This window comes from Piliocolobus tephrosceles, chromosome 14, assembly GCF_002776525.5.
Source record: "Piliocolobus tephrosceles isolate RC106 chromosome 14, ASM277652v3, whole genome shotgun sequence".
In the NCBI taxonomy this organism is placed as follows: Eukaryota; Metazoa; Chordata; class Mammalia; order Primates; family Cercopithecidae; genus Piliocolobus; species Piliocolobus tephrosceles.
Window position 1 is genome coordinate 90,794,928 of NC_045447.1, and position 27,521 is coordinate 90,822,448.

At 42.0% G+C, this 27,521-nt stretch overlaps 1 protein-coding gene and 1 long non-coding RNA gene across 5 annotated transcripts in view; one reads left to right on the forward strand and one right to left on the reverse strand.

Annotated features, from left to right (window-relative positions):
- PRUNE2 (prune homolog 2 with BCH domain) overlaps positions 1-27,521 on the reverse strand; it is a 302,755-nt gene that overhangs the window by 132,810 nt on the left and 142,424 nt on the right. The window lies entirely within an intron of this gene.
- LOC111543372 overlaps positions 21,797-27,521 on the forward strand; it is a 19,417-nt gene continuing 13,692 nt past the window's right edge. The window contains exon 1 of the long non-coding RNA XR_002731845.1: positions 21,797-21,848. This is a non-coding gene — a long non-coding RNA (uncharacterized LOC111543372). The remainder of the gene's footprint in view (positions 21,849-27,521) is intronic.

The window sequence follows — 27,521 nt, forward strand, 5'->3', positions numbered from 1 at the left end:
AAGAATGCAAGTTAGCTCCCTGCTACCTTGGCGTTATCCATCAGACTAAGAACCATCCTATAAAATCTCCAGCAAGCCTTTGTCTCCTTGCAGTCAGCTTCCCGCATGCTGATTTGCCTGTTGCCTCCTTGCAACATATTTTCCTACATTCTTTAATAAACCTGTCTTTCTTTACCTACAACTGTCTTGGCAAATTCTTTTACTCCCATGCCACTGGCCCAGATAGTTGTGCTCACCCGCAACATATATGACAGATCGGTGTTTCAAATTCACCAGTCTGACTGTTCTGACTAATAAAATGGTAACAACATAATTGGTACACATCTGAAGAAAGAATGCTAGAATCAAATTTCAGATGAATTAGAGATCTAAATGTAAAAATGCCAAATAATAAACTATTTTAAGGGAATCAAGACGATTACATAATCCTGTATCTGGCAGAGCTTATTAAAAACACCAAAAAAAAAAAAAAAAAAACCTCAAAGACTGTGAAAGAAAAGAAGAGACATACTTGATTTTATGAAATTAATACATTTTAAACTATATATTATATCATAAAGCCAAAAGATAAATGGTGGACTAGGAAAATTATCTGCAGTACTTATGATAAACAAATATTAATCCTTAACATATATAACTTAAAAAAATCAATCAGAAGAAAGTCAGGCTGGGCATGGTGGCTTGTGTCTGTTATCCCAACACTTTGGGATGCTGAGAAGGGAGGATTGCTTGAATCCAGGAGTTCCAGACCCAGCCTGGGCAACATAGTGAGACCTCGTCTCGACAAAAAAAAAAAAAATCAAGAAAATTAGCTAGGTGTGGTGGCATGTGCCTGTGGTCCAAGCTACTTGGGAGGCTGAGGTAGGAGCATTACTTGAGCCCAGGAGGTGAAGGCTATGGCAAGCCAAGATTAGGTCATAGCACTCCAGCCTGGGTGATAAAGTGAAACCTATCTCAAAAAAAAAGAAAGAAAAGAAAAAGAACAAAAGGCAAGCAATTCAACTGAAAAATATGCAAAAGACATAAACATACAGCTGAGAGAAAGCAAAGCAAATAGTCAATGAACATAAGAAAAAAGGTTCAATCTCATGAGTAAATCAAGAAAAAGCCAATTAAACACAAATGAGATACCATTTTTACTATTATACATCTAAGATTTTAAAGGGAGAAAAAAGTCTAGAGCTGCTAAGAATACAGGAAACCTCTCAAGTTGATAACAGTGAGAGTCATATGGTTTGGCTGTGTCCCCACCCAAATCTCATCTTGAATTGTAGTTCCCATAATCCCCACATGTCTTGGGAGGGACTCAGTGGCAGGTTAATTGCATCGTGAGGTCAGTTACCTCCAGGCTGTTCTTGTGATAGTGAGTTCTCATGAGATCTGATGGTTTTACAGGGGGCTTTCCCCGTTGCTTGGCTCTTATTCTTCTCCTTCCTGCTGCCTTGTGAAGAAGGATGTGTTTGCCTCCCCTTATGCCATGATTATAATTTTCTTGATGTCTTCCCAGCTATGTGGAACTGTAAGTCAATTAAACCTCTTTCCTTTATAAATTACCCAGTCTTGGGCAGTGCTTTATAGTGGCATGAGAATGGACTAATACAGAGAGCTACAACAAAATTTTGGAAAATAATCTGACACTATTAATATTAAAAATAAGCATAGCATAAAAATCAACAATTCCATAGTTTTGAGAAGCTAGTCCATGAAATAAAGAAAATAGTATGTAGAGATAGACACACGAGAATAGTTAATGTAGCATTGTTCATGGTGGCAAAAATTGGAAATAGTTTGACCATCCCTCCAGGGGGAACAGTCCCTTAGAGGGACAGTCATGTCTCAACCAATCACAGGAAAGAATGTCATGTTAATATTAAAAGACTGATTTAAATATTGATCTTCACCTGACATATATTAATAGGAGAAAGAAAATTCCATAATAATATGCATACTATGATTCTATTGCTAACATTGATATAATTACATATTCCATACTTCCATATATTTATTTCCATAAGTATGTATATAGGTCTCTATGCAGTTGTGTAATCACAGAATGTGTTAACTTTAGTTACCTTGGGGAAAGGTAGTTGAGGGTGTAAGAGTGCAGGACAATTTACTAAATATTTCTTTATATATTTGGTATCATTTTTCTTAATAAAACAAGCAAGCATTCTTTTTGCAATTTAAAAACAAATAAAGGGAAATGAGAGAATAATAAACTATGCGGTTGTCTTTGTTTTATATTGTAAAGAATCTGGATAATATGCTCAAGTTTGTCTAAGTGCACTAATAAACACTAGTGGTTGAGAGTTAACTGAGGCGCCTTCAGCAACTCATTTGTTAAACAGTCAGTTCCTTCTGAACGAAATGCAAGTCATTATCTACCCACACAAGAAAAAACTCTGCAGATGCATCTCCTATGTCAAGTTCAGAGGCTGTGTTATTATAATCATTTATTCTGTTGGCAAATACTCTTGTAAGATTTAAACTAGGCAAACGAAACTTTCCAAGGTCAAAGTGATAAAGAGAATTAAAGCACTAGGTGAGTGACGAAGGAGAACTCCTTCCACAGTGGAGAGAGGACTCACTGGTGATAGACTGGACAGCAAGGGTCCCAGAGACTTGGGGATTAAATAGATACAGGTTTTTCTACCCCAAGGGTGGGGCTGTCTGCTTCTGACTCATTTCTATGCCTCTCCACAGCTGCCTCCTACCATCCCTCTAGAATACTCAGCCTTACATCAAAGCAACCCACATACCCTTCCTACTCTAAACCTTGGAGGTGGGGTAGAATATGAACTTACTGAGACTATTAGTTTACAAAGGCATACCCTACTATGACTTGCAGAGTTCCCACATGTTCCCCCACACAATGGGTAATCTCTCTTTTCGCTTCTCTATCCCACTCCTACCCCTGCTCTGAGCCCCTGTTTGTTTAATCGTCCTTGAGAAAGAAGCCCCGGCCCTTAAGTCTCATCCCAGGGTAGCTTGCAGCTCTCACCAGGGCTGTGCCTCACCCAGCTGCTGGACTCCATACCACTCTATGTGGTGCCTTCTTTGCAGGCAGCAGACCAAAGGATGCTGAATACCACCTTATGCCTCAATGAACATCTTTATTTGGCTTATTGCAGCTGAGAAAGCTTCTCCTAGACAAGGCTATTCTCTAGGAGAAGGTCCAAGGTCAAGCCCTAGACTTTCCCCACCAAGCCTTACCATGACCATACGTTAATTGCTTTAACAAGCCCTGGAAAGTTATGCTTTCCAGCAAAGAGGGGAGAAAACAGTAGTAGGCACCCATTGAAACCACCTTTGCAAAAATTATCACAGAAAATTATGGCAGTGAAAAAGGTCTGATTTAACTAACCTCCATCTTGCCTTTGGCCTTCAAACTGCCCTTAATTATTCCTCGGTTTAGGCCAAGCTAACTTTGGGGGACATTAAGTTTACAATTTAGATGATAACAGCCCTTCCCCAAAACTCAGCTGCCTTTGTAAAACTAATGAAAGCCTCTCAGGCTAGGATGAGAGGAATTTGAATTCCGCTGAGTTGTAGACATAAACAATTGCCAACCCTCATTCCAGAGATCACAAGATGTACAACTTCCCCCATCAACCCTACGGATAACATCACTATTGCAGAATCTAAGATTGGCCTTTTAGGATGTCTTTTCGGGTTTTCTGCATGTCTGATGACTGATGACTCCAGCTGGACCTGCCAGCCATTCCTGTGGGGACCACTCAGAAGTGACTCAGCATGTTTGAGGACCATGTCCCACACCTCCATGACTGCACCCCCAACCAATCAGTAGCAAGCACCCATTGCCTAGCACCTCCCCCTTCCCCTAAACTATCCTTGAAAAACCCTAGCTTCTGAATTTGGCAAAGGCTGATTTGAGTAACAGTAAAAGTCTGATCTCCCATTTAGCCAGCTCTACATATGTAAGTAAAACTCTTTCTCTATTGCAGTTCCTCTGCTTTGATAAATTGGCTCTATCTGGGCAGCAGGCAAGAAGAGCCCATTGGACAGTCACATTCTGTCTGCCCAAGAGCTTTTCTCTTTTGTTAACTAATCCCTCTCTCTGACCACAAGGAAGGGCATGTGATTCAAGCTGCACTAACCATAGTATTTCACCCTCCCTTCCCCTGGGGACAGGTAAAGGGAAGTAGCCTGTGTCCCTATAGGCATCAGTCAGTGTCCTGAGCTTGGAGAAGCCCTTTTCTCTGATGATGAGACTTCCCTATGTGCATCTAGAGCTGCTGACAGTCCCTGTGCTCAGAAGGGGAGAATGAGGCCAACCCAGAGGGCGGCAGGATGTGATACTGTGAAGTATGTGTGGTCTTTGTCCCATTTTCTGGCAAAAGCTCCTAAAACCCATGGACTCTCCAGAGGGATAAGACTGTCTTATCTCTTTGAAGACAAGATGACTGATGACTGTTGGCTGAGGGCCCCTTAGCTTCAGGATGGGGATTGGTCACTAGAAAGATCAGGGCATTATTAGAGGCTTGGGACTTTCAGCCTCACCCTCCAACTTTGGGAGAAGGCAGGCAGGCTGAAGCTTGAATTAATCATCAATTGTCAATTTTATAATCGGTGATGCCTATGTAATGAAGCCTCCATAAAAACCCAAAAGAGCAGGATTTGGGGAGCTTCTGGATAGCTGAACACATAGAGGCTCCTGGTGATGTTGCATTGGCTGAGGGTCATAGGAGCTCACACCCCTTCTCACATGCCTTGCCCTGTGCATCTCTTCCACGTGGCTGTTCATCTATATCCTTTGTAGCATCCTTTATAATAAATGGGTAAACGTAAGTGTTTCAGTTCTACGAGTCATTCTAGCAAATTAATTGAACCCAAGGAAGCGGTCATGGGAACCCCAATTTACGGCCAGTGGGTCCGAAGTTCCAGAAGCCCAGACTTTTGACTGGAACCTGAAGTAGGAGGCAGTCTTGTAGGACTGTGCCCTTAACTTGAGGGATCTGCTGCTAACTCAGGCTAGATGAATAGGGTTGTGCGACTCCCAGCTGGTGTCTGCTGGAGAAGGGTTTGATTGGCGTGCAGGGAAACACCTCCATGCATCTGGTATGTCAGAGGTGTTGTGGTGTCTAAGAGGTGGAAGAGAGTTCACAGTTTTGTAAAATAAGCTAGTGAAACCCTCCCATTAAAAGAAAATTCTTTTAACTAGAATCAGTGGGTTTTCTATGTTTCTAGAGTTTTAACTTTTTCTTTAACTAGAATCAGTGGGTTTTCTATCTTTCTAGAGTTTTAACTTTAACTTTTGCATTTAACTACTGCAAAAGTTACTGTTTATTAAGCCTTCAACGTGCCAGGAATTGTACTATATTCTTTAAACCCATGGTCTCATTTTGATCTTGTGTTCCATGATAATCCTATTCTCTCCTTAATTTTATAAGTGAGGAGACTGAGGCTCAGAGGGGACAATTTACCTAAGGTCATCACGAGGTCAGAGTAAGAGCCTCAAATCAAACTTAGTTCTGGTGGACCCCAAAGCCTCCGCCCACTACTTCTATAACTGAGTTGGTTCCTGTGTGTGCTAAGACAACTTCTTTCAGGGAAGAAAATCAACTGGTCCCCTTAAGAAATAGATACTCGAAGTTCTCTAAGCAGTACTGCTTAAGGACAACAACAAATCCCGCTGGGGCAGTTCTTCTGAGTACAACTCTGTCTTCCTTAACACGCACTCTTCCTCCATATTCTCCACTTCTCTCTATTTTTTTTTTTTTTTTGAGAAGGAGTCTCACTCTGTCGCCCAGGATGGAGTGCAGTGGCACGATCTTGGCTTGGCTTACTGCAACATCTGCCTCCCAGGTTCAAGCAATTCTCCTGCCTCAGGCTCCTGAGTAGCTGGGATTACAGGTGCGTGCCACCACGATGGCTAATTCTTGTATTTTTTTTTAGTAGAAACAGGGTTTCACCATGTTGGACAGCCTGGTCTTGAAATCCTGACCTTGTGATCCACCTGCCTCGGCCTCCCAAAGTGTTGGGATTACAGGCGTGAGCCACTGCACCTGCCCACTTCTTTTATACTAGGAATTCCGGTCAAAGGTCAAACATTTTCTGTCACCAAGAAGGCCTTCTTTCCCTAACAGAGTAAGAATGAATCCTGATATTTGAGGCAGTAGATAAATAACCTTTGGGGAGAAAAGATAGTTCAAATACAAAATCCTTCCTCTCTTTTTTCAACCAAATTTTGAGGTCCTATCATGTTTGCAAATCAAGCCAGGTTCTCAGAATACAAAGCTGAAGACAAGGCCTCTGCTTGCTAACACCCTCAGATTGCCTGGATGAGACGGGCTGGAAAGACAACCAGGCCAGCTAGTGGGATGCAGTTATGGCCAGAGAAAGGCACCAAATTCTGACAGAACATCTTTAGAGACAACATGGATTAGTAACTGCTATGGCTGAGGGTGGAGGAAAGATGGGGGAGTGACTGTCAGTGGGTTTTGGGAGTAACAAAATGTTTTAAAATTAGATTAGGGAGATGGTGGCACAGGTCGGTAAATACACTAAAAACCACTGGACTGTGTAATTTTAAAAGGTAAACTTTATGGCACATAAATGATGTATCCATCAAACTTTCAGAAGCAATCTGACTTGGAGCGTCGGCAGAGGCTTCTTAAATCTGGGTGACTGAACTGCATCAGAGGAGGTGAGTGGGTCCAGCGTGGTGAGGCAGTGGGGAAAGGCATTTCAGGTGGATGGAACAGCATGCAACAAGGCACAGACATGGGAAAGAGCTACAGAAAGAAACACTATACATCATGGGAGCCACCCAGGGTTCAGTACGGTGGGTGCAAGGGGTGTGTGCTGAGTGGAGGGAGGTGAACCTAGAATTAATACAAGTGAGGCAGTGCAGGGACCCCTCTTAAAGGATTGCCACCCACTCCCGACCTCTGTAAGCAAGGAAATAAAGGAAAATCTTGAGTTCCTTTAAGGGATATTCTAGGCAACTACGTAGCCGTGAGAAGTAAATGAGCAACCTAATAAGTAAGAAGGTAATAATGACTCAAAACAACAGCCAAAGAAGTTAGGATCACAAGATGCTTGGTTCCATATAGAAACTAAAGATAACACTGTAACATATGCCACGGAGTTGTTTTTCAGAAATCTGGCCTCCCACCAAGTGGAAAATGCCATCAGCTGACACAGAGACCTCAAATAAGGGTGAAATTGAGGACTGAACTCTGACCGCAGTTCTTTGTTCTAAATTTCTTCCTGAGGGTCCTGGAGAAAGTCAGTCCCAAAGCCCGGACATTAACGTTCCTTTCTTCTGACCCCCAAGTTTTTGACAAAGTCCTGCTTCCTTAACCAACTGCAAATCAGAGAATCTCTGAATCCACCTATCACCTGTAAGCCCCTCATTTCAAGGTATCTTTTTCAGCCAAATCAGTGTATAACCTCCATGTACTGATTTGTAGTTTTGCCTGTAACTTCTGATTTTCTGAAATTTATTCCTTCCTTTAAAAACCCTTGCATGTATCCATCAGAGAGGTGAGGTCATAAGTGTGAGCTTCCCAGCTGTCCTTGCTTGGCACCCTGCAAATAAATGCCCTCCTTTCTCTTGCTGCAAAACCTCAATGTGGATGTTTGACTTTACTGCGCCAGGTGAACGGACCCCAGTTTGGTTTGTAACACAAGGCTCAGAAGTCAGTACCCTCATTTGCTATGCAGGGAAGTACCACTTTAACTGGAAATGTATGGAGAGCCACTGAAGGATTTTAAGAAGGGAACAGGGCATGACAGATTTGCGTTTCAGTGTGAAAGGGCAGACCAGAAATGATTTAGACTCAAGATCAGAATCGCTTTCTGATCTTGAAATAGTAAGAAAATATATACATTATTTCCGTGAAATAATAAGAAAAATATGTATTGGGTTCTGCTCCCAGTTCCTGACATAGAACTCCTAAAACACTTTGTCATTTCTGAAGTGATAGGGGTGCCAGAAGCATTTTTCGTCTTAGTATATGGTCTGACCCTGTTCCTGACACAGCATTCCTAAATCCCTTAGAATTTCCTGGGTGATAGGAGCATCTTTTTGTTCTAATGAGATGACACTTGGTGGGCTTCTATGTTGATGAACACATCCATGTGTCAGGAGGGTGGTGCATTCCAACACCAAAGACACAGAAGCTCCTGTGCTCAGCACCCTTCTCGACCCCTATGTACCTTTTCATCTGTGTTCTTTGTCATATCTTCTATTATATATTAATAATAAACCACTAAGTATAAATGTTTCCCTGAGCTCTGTGAGCTGTTCTAGCAAATTATTGAACCAGAGGAGAGAGTCATGGGAACCTCTGATTTATAGCCAGTGTATCAGAAGCACAGGTGACAACCCAGACTTGTGATTGGCATGGAAGTTGGGGCAGTCTTGTGAGACCAAGCCAAGGAGGCTTGCACTCATTCCAGGTAAACAGTGTCTGAATTTAACTGAATTACAGAACACCCAATTGTTGTGGCAGAGAATTGCTTGGTGTGGGGAAAAACACCCCACACATTTGGTGGCCAGAAGTACAGAGGAGAGGAGAAAATTAGTTTTCCTATGCACAGTCAGTGTCTCTCTGTCGGGGCCACAGCTTGCAGGGCCTGAAATCCAGTTCACGATCTCACCCACGATGTATTTACAAAGTCAGTTTTTGCGGTGGGGCACCATGGACTGAAGAAAGGGGTCCCTAATTTGCACAAACAAAAGAGTCCATGGGCTATTCTTGATTGCTATGCTCTGGGTAAGACAAAAGGAGGTACTGAACTAAGGCAGTCGGCAGTGGGAGCAGAGAGAAGGTGACCTGCTCACATTTGCCTTGTTGAGTTTGAGGTGCTTGTATGAAAACCAAGAGAGCTGTATGCTGTTCCTTGAAAGGTATCCTTATGTGTCTAGAAATCAATGAAAGGTCAGGCTTACAAATATAACTAGGAAGTTGCTAATACAAACCTAAAGGATCGTTTGTGGGAATGTGGACTGGGGTTGAGCCTCTGTAGCAAAAGGCATGGGAATTCACTGTTATTTATTGAACCAGACTAGGAGACAAGTATAAAGATTAAGGAAAGAAATGATTAATGTTCAACAGAAGGCTCCTGCTGTATCAATTTGCCAAGCTTTTTGGCTCAACCTATTAGCCCACCTAAATCTAGACCCGTAACATACGCATAATGCACAAGAAGTTGAACTTCGTTTTTGCCTCACAAATAGCCTCATCTCATGCACTCTGCTAAGCAGTCTGGATATAAACAGCTGTTCTTTGCAAGAATGCTAGACGTTCTTCACTGACAGATGGCAGCAGTTCCCTAGGGGACACACACACACACACACACACACACACACACACACACACATACACACACAGAAACCTTAGTAGGGTCAATAACGTTGATATTCATCAATGAAGTTACTGAAATTTAGTCAGTGAAAGGCCTGGAATTGAAATCATACTGGAGTCAGTGTGTCTTCTAGGCTTAATGCCAGCACAGATATTATTATTTTGCATACTTGCTATGAACAAAAACACTTTCCATTTTATATTTCACTTTTAAAGAGTCAGAGATAATTTGCAACAGTTAGATCATTAAATGCTTGTTCTATATATCTCAGATTTCCTTCTGCCCTTGTCACAGGAAATAGAAGGCCTTTAAATTTGTATCTTCATGGGAAAAGTACCAAGCAAATCCATACTGAAATATGGCAGAATAGCTCTGTTTGGTTTGTTTAAGTCCATATATTTGGAAAAAAATCTCTCACCGAAAATACTGCTAGAAATTCTTACTGATCCCTCCAACCTCCAGCCAAAATGAGTAACTAAATAAATTTGGTTAGATATTTATTGTGATAGAAAAGAAAGGATAGGGCTATTTACATTATATTCTTCGCCAAACTCTAAGTCAGAAAACTAGTGGTGGTTTTGGAAGCAGTGGATTTTGTTCCTACTAAATTTAAGTGTGGAGAACTATCAAATTTGGATCTCAGGAAAAGCCATGACACCATTTAGGAGCATCCACTGAAATTTCTTCTCCCCAAGAGAGATAGATTAGTTAGGCTCTTCATAGACACATATAACTTTAAAATTGAAATGAAAGAAAAATCAAATATCAGGATTTAGATGGGCCTTAAAAGCTACTTAGTTCAACGACTCACTCAATCCTTAAATGCCTTATACCTCACTCTTGCAGGCGATTTTAAAGCCTGGGGTTGAACACTTCTACAGATGGGAGGCTCATGACCACATGAGATGTTCATTCCGTCTTTGGATAGGATATTAGAAAGTTTTTTTTCCTTATATGGAGGTAAAATTTTCTCCTTAAACTTTTTTTCTGTAGGCTTTCTGTCTCCTGAATAGAAGGTTAATAATAACAACGAATATTTCAGCACTTATAATATGGCAGGCAACGCTCTGAGCATATCATAGGGATTAATTTATTTATTCCTGAAAATAATCATTTTGGACAGGTTAATAATGGTATTAATATCATTCCCCAATCTACAGCTATGGAAGACTGGGGTGTAGAGAAGTTAAGCAAGACCACATGCTTTAAAAATATTTGGTCCAGCAGTTGGTTAGGGATACTGACTCCAGAGCCCAAGTTCTACACTTGAATAACCCAAAGATTAGCTAGTCCAGTCTTTCAGAATGTTTGAAAAGAGTCATTGGGCTCCACTCTGATAGTTCTAATAGAAAAAGGCAACTATTGCTTTTAACATCATCTGTTAATCAGACATTTAAACTATGTATTAATTCTAAAGAAGGTATTACTTTTTCAAAGATACACTGTTTTTGTTTTTGTTTTGAGACACGGTCTTGCTCTGTCACATAGGCTAGAGTGCAGTAGTGCGATCACACCTCACTAGAGTCTCGACCTCCTGGGCTCGATGGAACCTTCCGCCTCAGCCCCTTGAATAGCTAGGACCACAGGCAAAAGCCACCATGCCTGGCTAATTTTTTAATCTTTTGTAGAGATGGAGTCTTATTATGTTGTCCAGGTTGGTCTCAAACTTCAAGATTCAAGTGAGTCCTGCCTCAACCTCCCAAAGTACTGGGATTACAAATGTGAGCCACTGTGCCCTCCAAAATATGTTTTTAAGCACATTTATTACTAAAGGATGCAATGTATATGAAACTTACAATATGACATTAGAACTGAGAGCCATCTGCTTATGAGCGCCTGTGCTTTCCACTGCAACAAAGTTTTTAAAAAGCTCTTGTTCTCTGTCAGGAGTAATAAGGAACCTTGTGAAACAGATGACCTGTGGGTTCTCCATTCTGGATGAACGTTACAACACCCAAGGGTACATTTTGAAAAATGACCCCCAGTCCTGCCAGTGCTCACCACTCCCCTAAGATTCTGGTCTAGAAATCAGGAATAGGGCCATGCATACTTCAGTAGTTTTTAAAAGTTGCCTAAGTGATTCCACCATACAGCCAGGGTTGAGAACCATGGATCTAGTGACTAGACATGGTTCGGATTGCAAACCTATAAAAGGCCACATGGCTAGTAGGAGGCAAAAGGTGAGACTGAGACTGGAACTCAGGTTTTATGACTTAATAATCTGGATTTTTTCCCAATGCGTGTTATTGTCAGCATCTCTTCTTTACACCTAGTCCCTTAAAAATGAAAAAAAAAAAAAAAAAAGCCCTTTGCAGTGAGAAGGACGCACATGTGAGTGAACATAGAGAAAAGCTAGTTTTAAGGCTGCTTCAGGTTTTAACTACTCAGAACCGGTTAATTTGCGGGGGGTGGGAGTGGGGTGGGGAAGCAGAATAACAGGCCTATCTCTGATGTGTTAGTACTTCCTCTCCTTGATTTTACTGTCTGACACATAAATTAATACGTCCCAGGACACCCCAACTTCACTAATTCCACAGAAACATTCTATCATGTTTTAAGTCCTAATGAATCGTCTATCCATGAACTTCCCTTTTTATATGGTCATGCATGAACATCATTTTCTAAGGAGTGCCTTCAGGGGGTTCTTACCTCAATTCAACTCCTTGCTGAATGTTACCGGTCAAACACTTTCTGTCTTTCTTTCTTTTGAATGCTCGCAGAGCTAGGGTGGCAATTTGTACACTTGCTTTTCATTTGACCAGTTAGGTAGGACGTTTCCTAAGTCCATCACCTTAGTTCTTAAAATTCCATTAAAACTTTATATCCTTCCGGCCGGGAGCAGTGGCTCACGCCTGTAATCCCAACACTTTGGGAGGCCAAGGCAGGCAGATCACAAGGTCAAGAGATCAAGACCATCCTGGCCAATATGGTGAAACCCCATCTCTACTAAAAAATACAAAAATTAGCCGGGCTTGGTGGCACACCGCTGTAGTCCCAGCCACTCGGGAGGTTGAGGCAGGAGAATCACCTGAACCCAGGAGGCGGAGGTTGCAGTGAGCCAAGATCATGGCACTGCACTCCAACCTGGTGACAGAGCGAGACTCCGTCTCAAAAAACAAAAACCAAAACCAAAAATTTTTACATGGTTCCTTATTGCTCTTTTTCATCTCATTACTAACTTAACTTTTTTTATTTATTTGACGATTAAACAGATACTTATTGGAGGCCTTCTGAATTCCCAAGCCCTGATTTATTTTTCTTCAAGGCACTTTCTCAAAACAGGAAATCATACTGTGTATTTAATAGTTTACGTGTCTGCTATTCGTCTCCCCTGCCCCCAGCACGGCAACAGGGACTTTATCATGTTCACACCATATCCTTGATACCTAAAGCATTGGCTCATTCACGGTAGATGGATACTTACTGAATGAGTGAAGAAATAAATAAACGAGTAAATGAATGAAAAAATGATAAACCGATGGAGAGAGAGAATGAGGGAGGGAGGCATGTATGGCTGGATGGGTGGTTAAGTGAACACCATGTGCCACTGTGGGGATATAAAAAAAAAACTCAGCTTCCTGCCCTAAAGAATTTGTGGCTAAGCATTCAAGAAGCTACACTGTCTCGGGGGGTGTGGACAAAGAACACTGGGAGGAGAGGGCAGGAATCTAGAAGCCTGCCTTGAGAAGTCATGGAAGGCATTCAGGGGGCACGAAGGGGTCTTGTTAAAATGCAGATTCTGATTCAGACACCTCGGGGAGAATCTGGATTTCTCATAAGCTTCCAGGGAATGCTCACTCTGCTGCTGATCATACTTTGTTTTTGTTTCTGCTTTGAGTCACGGTCTCACTTTGTCACCCCAGGCTGGAGAGCAGTGACGCAGTCTTGGCTCACTGCAGCTCGACTTCCCAAGTTCAAACCATCCTCTCGCTTCAGCCCGCCAAGTAGCTGAGACCACAGGTGCACGCCACCACGCCCCGGTAATTTTTGTATTTTTAATAGAGGCAAGGTTCTGCCATGTTGGCCAGGCTGATCTCGAACTCCTGAGCTTAAGTGATCCACCTGCCTCGGCCTCCCAAAGTGTTGGGACCATAGGCGTGAGCCACCACGCCTGACCAGGAGATTATACTTTGAGGAGTGAAACTTTCATATAATTTCCTGGTGGTCCTTCCCTTTCACCTGCTACCAACCACCAGCTTTGGCTATTAAGAAAGTGAAAGTAGATGAACAATATTTAAAATCAACAAACCTCAGCTCTTTACAGAGCCATTTTGATTAATATCTGAAAATCTCCCAACTAACGAGAGGTCGTGTAAGTGTATATGTCAAAAGGAACTGCTTTTTTAAGATAAAAAATTACTCTTGATTTAATGTATTCTACATTTATCAGTGACTTACCCTAACATCTCTTCTAATCTGAGTGAAAACGTCGCTGTATATCCTGGATCACTCGCGGCGCCCAGGAACTGTGAAGCTGGCCTAAACCAGTCCCTGCCAGCTCTCCTCTTTGAACTGGTAAACCCCTGGGAGCTGCCTGTATGGCTCACCGGCCAGATGGCGCTGTTTCCCCATTCTTCCCAGGGTTGCATGGTAGTCGCAACTAGGAGCCAGCGCTGACTTTCCATCGTAACATTGGAATGCTTCCTCCGTCGAAACAGCTGCATTCTCTTTGCCAACACATGTGTTTTTCAAAATCTCATTAGACATCTAATATTTTCAGCCAGACTGTGTCCTGAAGGCACTGTGGCCTCCCAGGAGGATTCCCTGAGTCTGGAAAAGGTACTAGGATGAGGAAAAGGCAGGTTATTAAAAAGTAGGAAACAGAGGACCTGCTTCAAGTCTGCAAACATTTGTCATGGAAGCAAAATGGATGTTTCACACCAAGTGTGAGAAAGCCTCCACCACCAGGGGCAGGGGGGTGCCCTGAGGCTTGATACTGTTCACCACCCACCCTGCCCATGCCCTGCCCCCCGTGATACTTCAACTGCAGTATTTGCAGCATTTGAGGGGGCTGGAGTAGCCAGTGCAAGCAAAGTGTTTAATCAGTATTAATCTCCCAGAATGTCACTGTTACTGCCTATCAGTCTGCATAAATTCTACTGCAAAACTTTAGGAAGAAATGCTATTCAGAGCAAATGATGCATCAAATTCAAACAGGCCATCAAGACTGCTAATGGATTTTAATAGCAGCTATTACAGCATAATAGTATTTTCCCAACAGCTGTTTGTTGATACAATTCTGCGTTTACAGGACCTTTATGTCCAATCCCAGGAGATGGCTCACCATTCATTTATAATCATTTGGTTCCACCTACAAACAAATGCTACTTTATTTGCATTTGGAGATTGTGAATGGTCTGTAGATTTGACCTACTCCCACGTCATTCAACGAAACCAGCAGCGAATATTACAAGCTAGATTAATTAGTTAATATTTAGATGTACTAACTACTGCCAGAATAAATAATATCAACTGGCAAACTCAAAGAGAAGCTTTTATTGATTGCTTGGCTGCATTCTGAGTTGTGTTAGTTTTGAAAACTGCTTTTTACTCGTATGCAAATGAGTAAAGGGCCTAAACTAGGATTCAGACTGAAATTTCAGAAACTAAAGCACCTATAAACCATTCTAAGTTTTTCTGCTTGAGATGACTAAAATTAGAGAATGCCAATAAATCACTGCCAGAGTGAAGGGCTCAATTGGTAATAATTGTGATAATAACTGAAGTGAGGAAGAATTTATTAATAAAGCCCAAAGCTTTGTTGCTAGTGGTATGGTCAAGAGATTACAATGGGCCAGGCATGGTGGCTCATTACCTGTAATCCCAGCACTCTGCGAAGTGGAGGCGGGGAATCACTTGAGCCCAGAAGTTCGAGACCAGCCTGGGCAACATGGAGAAACCCCATCTGAACAAAAATATAGCCGTACATGGTGGAGTGCATCTATAGTTCCAGTGACTCAGGAAGCTGAGGTAGGAGGACCCCTGAGCCCCTACCCAAAAAAAGAGAGATTACAATAGATTCCAAAAGTCTTAGTGCAGTTTTAAGTTTTAATGACTTCAGAAATACGCATATTAAAAACTCACATAAAACATCATTTGAAAGTTTGTTTTCATTCCTTTTATACTGATTTAGTTCTATTAATTAAATTTTTTAAAACAATTATTTTTTCTTTTAGTTAACCTTTGCTATCTTCAATCAGGAGACTACAACAAAATAGAAAGTTCAAAATATATTATTCAAAACTTACAAAACTAATAGAGTAAAAGAGATGAAAATAACTAAACTTCCACATGCGGTGTTTTGTAAGTTTATAGTATTTCTATATCTGACACTATTAACATGTAAAACTGCACTGAGGCTTTTGGAACAAACTGTGTAGAACTTAAATAAATGCAAACTTGGTGAAACAAAGAAGTAGTGCTGAAGTCACACTCCTGTCCAGCCATGGGTGATATGGTTCTTAAAGGAATCTGCATGTGTAACTCCTGGTGTTTTCAGTCCAGGAGGTGCTGAGGGGGTTCCTTGCTTAGTGCTGCAGAGAGCTGCAGAAGAATCAAGTGGGAATAACAATGATAGGAAATAAGTGCTCTGTTGAATCAGGGTGTCTGGTGTTTGTTATATCTTTAAACAAAAATTTTTTTTTTTTTTTTTGAGACAGAGTCTCACTCTGTCAGTCAGGATGGAGTGCAGCAGCATGATCCTAGCTTACTATAGTCTCAAGCCTCAAGAGCTGCTCCCACCTCAGCCTCCTGAGTAGCTGGGACCACAGGCAAGCACCACAAGGCCCAGATGAATCACAGTGTTTGGAAAGGATGCAGGCATTTTGTACCCCACAGAACTTTATAATCCGTACAAGCATTTCTCTCTACATGATCTCATTTAACCCTCAACACAATCTGGATGGGTGGATAAGAAGGCTGAAGTCACAGGGAATTTTTGTGATGGGTCCAGAAAAAAAAATTATAGGTAGCAAATGGCTGTGAATTTAAAGTCGAAGCTCCTGATCCTTCTCTATTCCATGGTCACCCTTGACCAGGGGGACTGATCCAAGCAGTGTAGTTTAGGAGGGGCTCAGGGAGTTCAGACAGGAGCAGATCAGAAAGTGGCAAATAGGGACAAGAATCTAAGCCCTGCTCTGCTCCAGGGCAAAGCAGGTGTTTGCTGGAGAAGCGGACTTCATACTGGAAGAAATAAGCCCCTTTTAGCTGGAGGCCACTGAGCTGACTGGGCTACAGTCCCCTTGAGGTAGAGTTTTCAGCCGCAGAGGCCTTGCCTGCTCACCTCCCAGTCTGGGTCTGCCTCCCTGGAGCCCACCGCTTGAGGCGTAACGGAAATAGTGCATTTGATGCTTGCCTCTGTCACAGAGTTTTTGTGTGACTGTGAATTCATATTTACTTCTGATACAAACAGGAAGCAGGGAGATACTTGGTAGAAGAGGGCAGTTCCCAGGCCCCGCCCTCAATCCTGGAAACCCGTAGCCCTAAATGGGAATAAGCATTCCTGTTTTCGTACCCAAATGTTGCTTTTCGGCCCCCATGCCCCACTATCCTGTACCCATACAGACCCCAAACCCCAGGCTCCAGGAGCAGATAAACAGAAGAGCAGAGGAGCAGCAGAAGAGCAGCGTGACAGAGAAGGAGAGAAGAAAAGGAGTGTGTGAACATCGAGAGGACTTTGGCTGGGGTCAGTTACAGAGGACAGCGGCTGAACTCCAGGGGAAGATCATCTTCCCACTCCATTCCCTTTCCAACTCCCCATCCACCCTGCGGAGAACCATCTTCATCCAGCAATAAAATCCCCCACATTTACCATCCTTCACTTTGTCCGTGTGACCTGATTCTTCCTGGATGCTGGAAAAGAACCCGGGTATCAAGAGGGCACTGAACTGGTTAACACTTAACTCATCTGTGGACGGCAGAGTTAAAAGAGCACTGTAGCATGCTCACTGGGGCTTTGGGAGTCACAGGCACCCAGCCCTAGATGCTACCATGGGGCTGGAGCCCAAAAGCACTCACATTGGCTCCTGCACCTGCCAGTCTGCGTGCTCCTTCTCCCACAAGGGGTTTGAGCACACAGCGGACAAACAGACAATCCACACCCCTGTCACACACATCCTGTGAGGGAGGTCAGGGAATTCTCCAGTCTCACTTCCTTTGTATACTAACATAATAATAGTTATCCCCTACAGTTTAAATAAATCCCTTACAGTTCAAATAAATTAGTTAAAAAAGGTGGTGCACTTGGCAAAGAGCTTGTCCATTGAATCTAATCTGGCTCCTTGGTGTAGAAACAGAGCTGCTTTCCTCTTCCCTGGGTATCTGGCAGTTGGGGTCTGTTGATGTTACTGCAACCTGAGCACTCAGCACACAGCAGGCACCCCGTACATGTTTCTGAATGAATGGATGGATGTCAAAACCATACTCACACTTTCTCCATCACACACCAGCTACTTCCCTGGTACTCTTATTTCCATTACTGATACTATAAGATATTATTTCTATCATCATCAACTAGGGCAGATATTTTGGAGTCACCCTTGATATCACTGCTCCCCCATATCAGTACCAAAGATTCCTCTCTTTTTCTCTAACCTATTGTTTCCCTTCTTACTTTAATAATTACAGGTCGCATGCTTACGACTTGTATCCAAAACCATTAGAATAACATCACTACTCTTCCTGACATCTGTTTACCCTGCATCAGTCTACTCTACATGCTGCATCCAGATTAGTCATCCTAACTATGACCATGATTTTAGCCAAAAGCCCCCCAAAAGTAACAGGTGTCACAGTATTCCACATCACAGCCACGTTCTACCTCTCCACCCTCATCTCCTATATGTCCTTCCAGATTCACTCTACTTCAACCAAGCCAAAAACCCTGGCTCTCTACATGCATCTTAGATTTATTACATTCATGCCTAGCAAGAAACCTGTAAATGTCCAGACTTGGGCCAGGCGTGGTGGCTCACACCTGTAATCCCAGCACTTTGGGAGGTGGAGGTGGACGGATCACTTGAGGCCAGAAGTTCGAGACCAGCCTGACCAACACTGTGAAACTCCATCTCTATTAAAAATACAAAAATTAGCCAGGTGTGGTGGCACATGCCTGTAGTCTCAGCTACTTGGGAGGCTGAAGCACGAGAATCACTTGAACCCAGGAGGCAGAGGCAGAGGTTGCAGTGAGCAGAGATCACACCACTGCACTCCAGCCTGGGCGACAGACTGAGATTCTGTCTCCAAAAAAAAAAAAAAGACTCAACAGGTTTGCTGAATTTAACCCAGCCAAATTTAATAGAATTACCTGAATCTTTATGCTCAAAAATGATCAGACAATCTCACTTGATAAATTGATGTCTACAAAAATTAATCATCTATATACCTCAAGTCTGTGTGTAGGGGCCTTTAATCCCCAAATAACAAGAGACTTCGTCTATTTAATTTGTAAGAATTCTACTTTTGTAGACCTGAACTGGATACAATTTTATCTCTGGATATCAAAGCCCGGGGATAAATGATTGCTTTTCTCTTTTGCTGGGAGTTTTTTCTTGTCATGTTTTATACTTTAGACATTTTGTTTTTGGTCACTAGGTGGCTCTGAATTTCCATTGGAAAATAAAAGTCTTTAGAAAACACTGGAAAAACATACATAATTTTCACCAAATAATTTTAAAATACTTCATTCAACAATGACTAACTTGAGAGTATTAATCAAAGTTTATCAAAATACCCATAAACTCCAAATAGCACTCTGTCAATCTTATGTAGATTTTTGAGATAGATTATTTATAGCTTTATACAAAATTATAGCTTTTGCATTGGTTACAGGTACAATTTTTAAATGATTCATAAACTCTGTTCCAAATAATGCCACTCCGGAGCTGTATGGTATTATGTATTACGTATGGTCAAACAACTGGGTCCATCATATTTAAAAGACAACTTCAAAATACTGTCATATAACTTTAATGGCTTTAAAGTCTTTCCTAAGTACACTTTAGCAGCCTCCAGAGTGTCTGGTGCCAACTCTGAAATCACCTTTAAGGTTGGCAATTTTAAACCAAAAGAATGGTTAGAACAAGGATCTTTAGCCAATTTGGAAGTCGCCAACAGTTTCCTTCTGTTGTTGGAAAAAGTGATTTCTTTGCTCTGAGTTCTACGTCAACCATTAAATGTGCTGCATTTGAGTCCTGTAAGAATTTAACGTTTTTCCAGATCTTTAATGACAATACTCTCTGTTATTTCATCAAAAAGTATGTTAACATAGGAAGAAGTCATCCAAAGTCATTTCTGGATAACCTATTAATAAGGGAGGCAGGAATGGCAGCAGCAGAAATGTGGGCAGAGAGAGCAACTGTGACGGGAATAATCCAGATGGCAGTCTGCTTGACTTGAACTGTCTGGAAGAGGCCCATCTTTCAAATGCTTAATACCACTTTTTACTATAGATTCCACACATGTTCATTTCTTAACACACTCTGAGAGAGGTGGTGAGATACTCTTGCGGTAATTTCACCCCCAGCCCCCTAGACCATCCTTTTTAAACTCTCCAAACTCTCCACATTTCTTTTTACATGTTCAAAACGCAGGCAGTGTAGAATGACTGTCTACGGCTCCTTCAGTCCTAGCTCTTGTATGGAGGTGGAGGTCCCTACATACACAACCACATGAGACAGCTCCAGAGCCAAGCCCTTCGCCATGAGCATGGCTGTGGACGCGTGAGGAGCCTCAGTGGCTCCACAATTTGGCAATCTTAATCCAAACAAAGTACGTAAAATGCTTTTAGTTGGACTCAAGATAAATCCCAGGCAGAGCAATCCTCAAAAGAAACCAGCAAACTGGATATTCAGTTTCTGATTTACAAATTTTTTTAAATGGATAAAATAGCTTCCTTCACTCCCCACTGTGCCTTCAGCTCCAACCTCGTTGAATGGTTGTCATTTCTGAGACACATCCACTGCCACATACCTACACCCCTCCCACCTGGTACACCATCTCCCCCTCCACCTGCATCTGACAATGTGTATTTTTCCTCAAGTCCTGTGTAAAACGAGGTGAAGACTGAGGTCTTCTTCTCTTCGGGGCAGTATTATAGCTTCATGACAAAGTGCCCAGATGCTGGAGTTCAGGTTGCCTGCACTGGAAGTCAAGTCACTTACTGGTCATGAGATCCTGAGCAAGTTACTTAATTTCAATGGCCACATCCATAAAATGGGATCATAGCAGGAGTATCGGTGTCACAGGGTGTCACAGAGTTACGTGAGGTTTAAACAAGTTACCTTAAAGGACTTAGTATGGTACCTGGTATACTATGCAGCTTAAGTGTTAATAGGCTTTGCAGTAAGTGTAGTCATCTAAGTGAGCCATAACAAGCACAGGCAAGATTCTGGGAGTGCTCGCCCAACTCTGAATTAGATGCAACTACTCTGTACTCTCCTGGAGGAAACATACTCATAATACCACTTCAACCACGAACTGGTGGTGTACTTGCCCACTTCCTCCAATGGACTGGGATGACACAAAAACAATGAACAGATGAAGTTTCATATCCCCCATCCTCAAGAGAGGTTCTGGTGTCGTCTATTTAGCTTCCTTGCCTCTCCCGTGCTCTCTGAGGACTGAGAGATTAAAAGTCATGTTGGTGGATACTGCAGAAGAGAAGGTGGGGAGGAGAATATGCTGCATGGTATGGCGGTGATAGGAAGTGCTGGACAGCCCAATATGGAGAAGGAGGGGGGTGGCGGGGAAGAGGGAGTGGGATAAAGGGCATGGGGAAGCATGGGGAAGACAGAGCTTTCTTCTGTGTTTAGACAGTGAGAGGTGCCCATGAGTCAAGGAATAAAAAAGGAAAGGAAATTTAATGAGTTGCCATAGGCTAAGCACTTGGATTGAGTTACATTGTTTGAAAGATATTAGTAAAGATGGGAACTTGCATTTGGATAAGACTTCACTAGAGGAGCACCTCTAGAATTGACCTGTGGATCTCAACTTCATTAGGTTTAAAAGATTATTTGTTGGGCAAGGGTAGGAGCAATAACCTCATTCACAATGCATTCATCGATTCGTTGATTTACAGAGCAAATACTTCTGAACAACTCCTGCGTTTCTGGCACTCTTCTAGGCACCGGTGATACAGGAGCCAACAAGACAGATATGTCACTGCTCTCATGGAGCTGCATTTCAGTGCATGGAGGCAGACAACAAATAAATAAATGAATAAGATAATTTTTAATAGCCACATGTCAAAATAGTGTGATGGGAAGGAGCATGATGAGGCAGAAGGAAGGTTTAAACTGGGCAATCCAAGATATAGTATGGTTGTATGTGGGTTGACATTCTTGCATCATGGGAGTGGCCAGCTCCTTTCATATTCCGAAGTCAGAGTATTCCAGACAGAAGAAATAGCAAATGCCGAGAAGCTGGCATCAGAAAAACAGAGGGGAGATTTGTGTGGCTGCAGCCAAGGGAGACCAGGAAGATCCGCGTGGTGGGAAGGACCTGATGAAACAGAGGTCTGTAGGCCATAGGAATGGGTTTGGAATTTTATTCAAAGAGTTATGGGAAGTGACTGGAAGGTTTAAAGTTGGGGAAGGGGGTGTCCAAATTAAAATTTGTGTTACATTTGTGTTTTATAGAAATTACTCTGGTTGCTATGTAGATTGGACAGCAGAAGAGCAGGAGCAGGGAGATCAGTTATTACAATGGTTAAGGTGAGAGGTCGTGGCTGGGACTAGGCCTTTTTGAAGTGAACAAGCCATTTGCTTGACTTCCATGGTTCTTCTGCCTCCACTGGAATGTAAGATACTTGATGACAGAGATTTTTGTCTGTTTCATCACTACTGTAACCCCTGTGTCTACAACAGACCCTGGCACATAGAAGACACTTGTTTAATGCTGCTGGCTAACTATACTGAGAAAGAAGAATGATACAGAGCAAATTTAGAGAAAAAGTCAAAGGTTCTGTTTAGTACATGTTAAATTTGAGATATCCATTAGATATTTAAATGGAGATATCATGCAGGCAAGTTAGAAGTTTTGAGTTCAGTAGCAGATGTACGTTTGTTGGGGGGGGCATTAACATATAACCACCTGGAGTGGACATGCAGTTGGAGAAAAGTCAATGAGCTGGAACCAGGCTGGGAATTCCAACATGTAGAAGCTACACACAAGAGGAGGAGCCAGCAAAGGAAACCGAAATGGAGCTTCCAGGAGGTGGGGGGCATTTGGGAAAAAATGATGCCATAGAAGCCAAGATGAAATAGATATCAAGGAGAAGGATGTAGTCAACTGTTTTGAATGCCCTTCCCTCCATCCATCCATGGGGTTTGAGTCTTCAAATGTAGAAGGCACAGTCTTATCTAGCAAGAAGACATTTGGATTAGGAGTTAAGAGACAGAATCATACACCCACAGTCACTGTTTAGCTTTCTGAACTTGCCCAAATCAATGCTTTTCTGGGACTCAGTTTCCTTACCTATGAAATGGAGAGGTGAGACTAGATAACCACTAAGATCCAGCTTTAAAATTCTTGACTGAAGACCTAACCTTTAGAAATAGCTCGTTAGAGGCCAGGCGCGGTGGCTCACGCCTGTAATCCCAGCACTTTAGGATGCCAAGGCAGGCGGGTCATGAGGTCAAGAGAGTGAGACCATCCTGGCCAACATGATGAAACCTCGTCTCTACTAAAAATACAAAAAAAAAAAAAAATAGCGGGGCATGGTGGCAGGCACCTGTAGTCCCAGCTACTCGGGAGGCTAAGGCAGGAGAACCGCTTGAACCCGGGAGGCGGAGGCTGCAGTGAGCCGAGACTGCCCCACTGCACTCCAGCCTGGTGACAGAGCAAGACTCCGTCTAAAAAAAAAAAACTCTTTAGAAATATACCAATGTAAGTGCAATATCATTTTTGATTTTTACAAACTAGCTCCAAGCAGAAAAGCCACAAGCTTCAGGGGATACTATATGCTCAGTCCCCAGGCAAAGCCTATCTGCGTGGGATTAATGACAGCACTGAGTGTGTGGCTGTGTGCCTTGTGGGAGAATATGTTACTAATGGTCACTGGAAGAAAAGGAGTCAGCTTTCTCTTTTCTTATGTCTTTAAGGATGCTTAATCCTCCCTTATTTAAAATAAAACACATACTAGATTCTGCATCTGAACCAACATTAACATTCTATTTCTTTCTGCCAAATTAACTTTCTTGGACAACTGGATCGTGTTCACGGACAGTGCCTCTCCCACCCACTTTTTCTGGGAATCTTGCTTTCCTTCCATGGTTTGGTCCCTACATACCTCCCTCATTTCATCCTATGCCACTTCCCCCCACTCACAGAGGTCCAATCACACTAGCCATCTTCAAATATGTCAATTTTGCTCCTGCTTTAGGGCCTTAGGATTTGCCATTTCTTCAGCCTGAAATGTACTATCCCCAGATTTTTTCATGTGTGGTTTCCTATTATATAAGGAGTCTTATTATATAGGGAGTTTCATGTGTGGCTTCTTATTATATAGAATATACATATTCTATCTATTCTCTGTGAGGGCTTTCTCTCCAAAGTACTGTTCTGCAGTCCAACCCTACCACTGTCACTCTCAGCTCACACACAGGCACACACATGATCACTATGCAAAATGACCGTTTTCCTTATTTATTGCTTATCATCTACTTCTCCTACCTCGCCACACCTCCCCCACAAGGAGAAGCTAAGCTTCACGAAATCATAACCTTGCCTGTCTTATGCACTGCTCATTCTGGTATAGTGTCTCCAACATACTTAGTGATGAATAAACATCTGTTTAACAAATTAATAAACTCTCTCCTCTACTGAAACTATTGTCGGCAGTCACCAAGGACCTATTCAAAACAGAATCTTTGGCCAGGCACTGTGGCTCACGCCTATAATCCCAGCATTCTGGGAGGCCGAGGTGGGCTGATCACCTGAGGTTGGGAGTTCAAGACCAGCCTGACCAATACGGTGAAACCTCGTCTCTACTAAAAATACAAAATTATCTGGGCATGGCGGCACATGCCTGTAATCCCAGCTACTCAGAAGGCCGAGGCAGGAGAATAGCTTGAACTCGGGAGGCGGAGGTTGCAGTGAGCTAAGATTGCGCCACTGCGCTTCAGCCTGGGCAAAAAAAGCAAAACTCTGTCTCAAAAACAAAAAAAAAAGAAAAAGAAAAAGAAAAAAAAAAAGCACAGATTCTTTATTTTCCTTGCTTTCCACTTCTCACTTGCCCTCGACTCCATTGATCACCTCTTTAAAAAGAGAAAGAACTATTTTCCAGAACCTTCGCTTCTGTGACTGCATGACACTGCTCTTATGGTTGTTTCCCTACTTTCTTTGATGACTTCTCTTCTTCCTCCTCCCCTAACAGGAGGCACCTTAAAGGCGCATCTCTTGACCTATTTTTTTTTTAATACATATTGTGCATGTCTCGTGAGTCTTTAAATGAATCCAGCCTGCCCAGCACATGTCTATTAGGGGTGTAAAAATCCAGCTGCAGGAAGCACACACTGGCTCCTGTCTTCTATCCGAACACTGTCCTTTTCAGTGTTTTCAGCATTACCCTTTCATGTCCACTGTGGCTATTCTCATCTTCCCTGGCTTCCTAATCCTCTTGGATCCTCGCTTTGGGTGTGAAAGAGCAAGGACTGGAGGTATTAATAATTACACATTCACATCTCTCTGATCTTCTCTGTTCTTTCTTCAGTGATTTGGAAACTGCTCTCCAGCTATACGTGCATCACAGCGGCAGGTCAGAGGGAGTCCTGTCACCTCCCAGCGCCACCAATCCCTCCCTGGCCATCCCAGCACTGCTGCCTGGGGAGGAGGATCACATAAGTCTAATTCCCCTCCGCAGAAAGCTTGTCTATACCTTGCCCTTGAACTAGCACTTCCATTTCAATGATTTTCCTTTTTTTTTATATATATAGACAGATTCTCGCTCTGTCGCCCAGGCTGGAGTGCAGTGGTGCGATCTCAGCTCACTGCAACCTCTGCCTCCTGGGTTCAAGTGATTCTCCTACCTCAGCCTCCCAAGTAGCTGGGATTACAGGCCTGCACCATCGTGCCCAGTTAATTTTTGTATTTTTAGTAGTGACGGGGGTTTGCCATGTTGGCCAGGCTGGTCTCAAACTCCTGACCTCAAGTGATCCTCCTGCCTTGGCCTCCTAAAGTGCTGGGATTACAGGCATGAGCCACTACTCCTGGCCCCATGTCAATGACTTTCAAGTCTGTCTGCAGCTGCATTTAGAACGTTCTCCAGGTCTCTTATCTTTGGGTTGTAAAATTATATATATATATACCGCTGCTGACTAGATGATCAACAATTTTGTCAAAGTTGAAGTCATCTCATAAAAAACTCACTTCAGAAAAAAACGTATGGTTTACCTCACCTTAATCTGACCACTTTCCTTTGAATTTCTTACCACCCAAGTAATTTGAATCTTCTATGATTTAATCACAAATCATTGGACATTCGCATGGTGTGAGACTGTACGGATTCTATGCTACATTAAAATAAAAAAAGAAATTGTAAGTCTTTACTTTGCATAATTCCTACTACCCAAAACACTGTACTTTACAAAAAATTTAAATAACAATAGTAATAGATGCCTTGTTTTAACAAGTCAAACAAAGATATAAAACTCAACCCCTTCCAGGCCTCTCAGCAGACCTTCTCAACCAATATTGACAGTTTGAGAGATATTCTTAGAATCTTTCATTATGTTACTCATATATGGGTTGGGTTTTATTGCTTTGCTTTTAAAATATGAGATTATTATACTCTGGTTTCTCTTCTGATTGTATACATTTCTTGCCCTTTAAAATGTGAGATTAAATTATACACACTATTCTGTAGATAAAAAAATTTTTTTTAACTCAATACACTGGGGACATCCCTCAGCGTCAGTACATGCAGAATAACTGAACTGTTTTCCAGTAGCTCCGTAGCACTTCTTCGCATGGCTGTACCATAATTGATTCAATCCTTCCTCTATTGCTGGACATTAAGGTTGCTTTCCATTGCTTCCAATTGAAAAATGTTAAGAGTTTTGCTCTTGCTGCCTAGGCTGGTACAATGGCACAATCTCAGCTCACCACAACCTCCGCCTCCTGGGTTCAAGTGATTCTCCTGCCTCAGCCTCCCAAGTAGCTGGGATTACAGGCACACACCACCATGGCCGGCTAATTTTCTATTTTTAGTAGAGGCAGGGTTTCTCCATGTTGGTCAGGCTGGACTCAAACTCCCAACATCAGGTGATCCACCCGCCTCAGCCTCCCAAAGTGCTGGGATTACAGGGGTGAAACACTTTCAATATATGTTGTTATAGTCTGATGCTAGTATTTCTGTAGGAGAGCTCATCAAAGTAGGCTTGCTGGATAAAAGGGAACGTGAACTAAAAATTTAAGTCAACATTTCTAGATTACTTTCAAAAAAGTGGTAGCAATTAAAATTATCCTGAATATTCTGTCATGGTTTCTCAAAACCACTTTAAAATGAAAAAAGTAAATGTTTATGTTTCAAATAATTAAATTGAAAATAATCCTGAAAATGTATTATAAAGACTCTAACTAGACAAGAGCAATGAAGTTCATTTTTTAGGATTAAAAACATAAAATGTATTAACATCATAACCTAATGCAGGTATCCCCCCAGAATATCAGGGCACTGCCGATTTTTTACTGTTAATGCACCAAAAATGTATTCACCACAATTCTTTAGTCACTAAAAACTTATTTTTGTTAATTTTATTGTAACATTTATAGTAAAACTTTTTGACTTCATTTGAGGCAACATTCTTTGAAGATTATTTTTACCCTTACACTTGTTTTAACTTAATTAGAGTGTATTTATTTGAGTTTCAACTCATGCATTTTACCTAAGTTTATTCTTAGTTTCTCTGGACTTCGAACCAAACACTTTTGGGAATGAGAATTCCTTGGGCATTAAAATATCAAGGATTTTTTTTAAGTGATAAAGTTTCTTTTTTAAAACATATTTTCAATCCAATCTATTTCCTTATTTTAAAAATATGTTAATGGGTTTTTCAAGTGAATATACGATTCAAAAATTGAAAAGGACTCAGTATCTGAAATGTGATCCTTTCACAAAATTGACATTCATCTAAAATGGACTATGAAATAACTGGTGAAATATTATGGTAAAACTAAAATTAACTAAA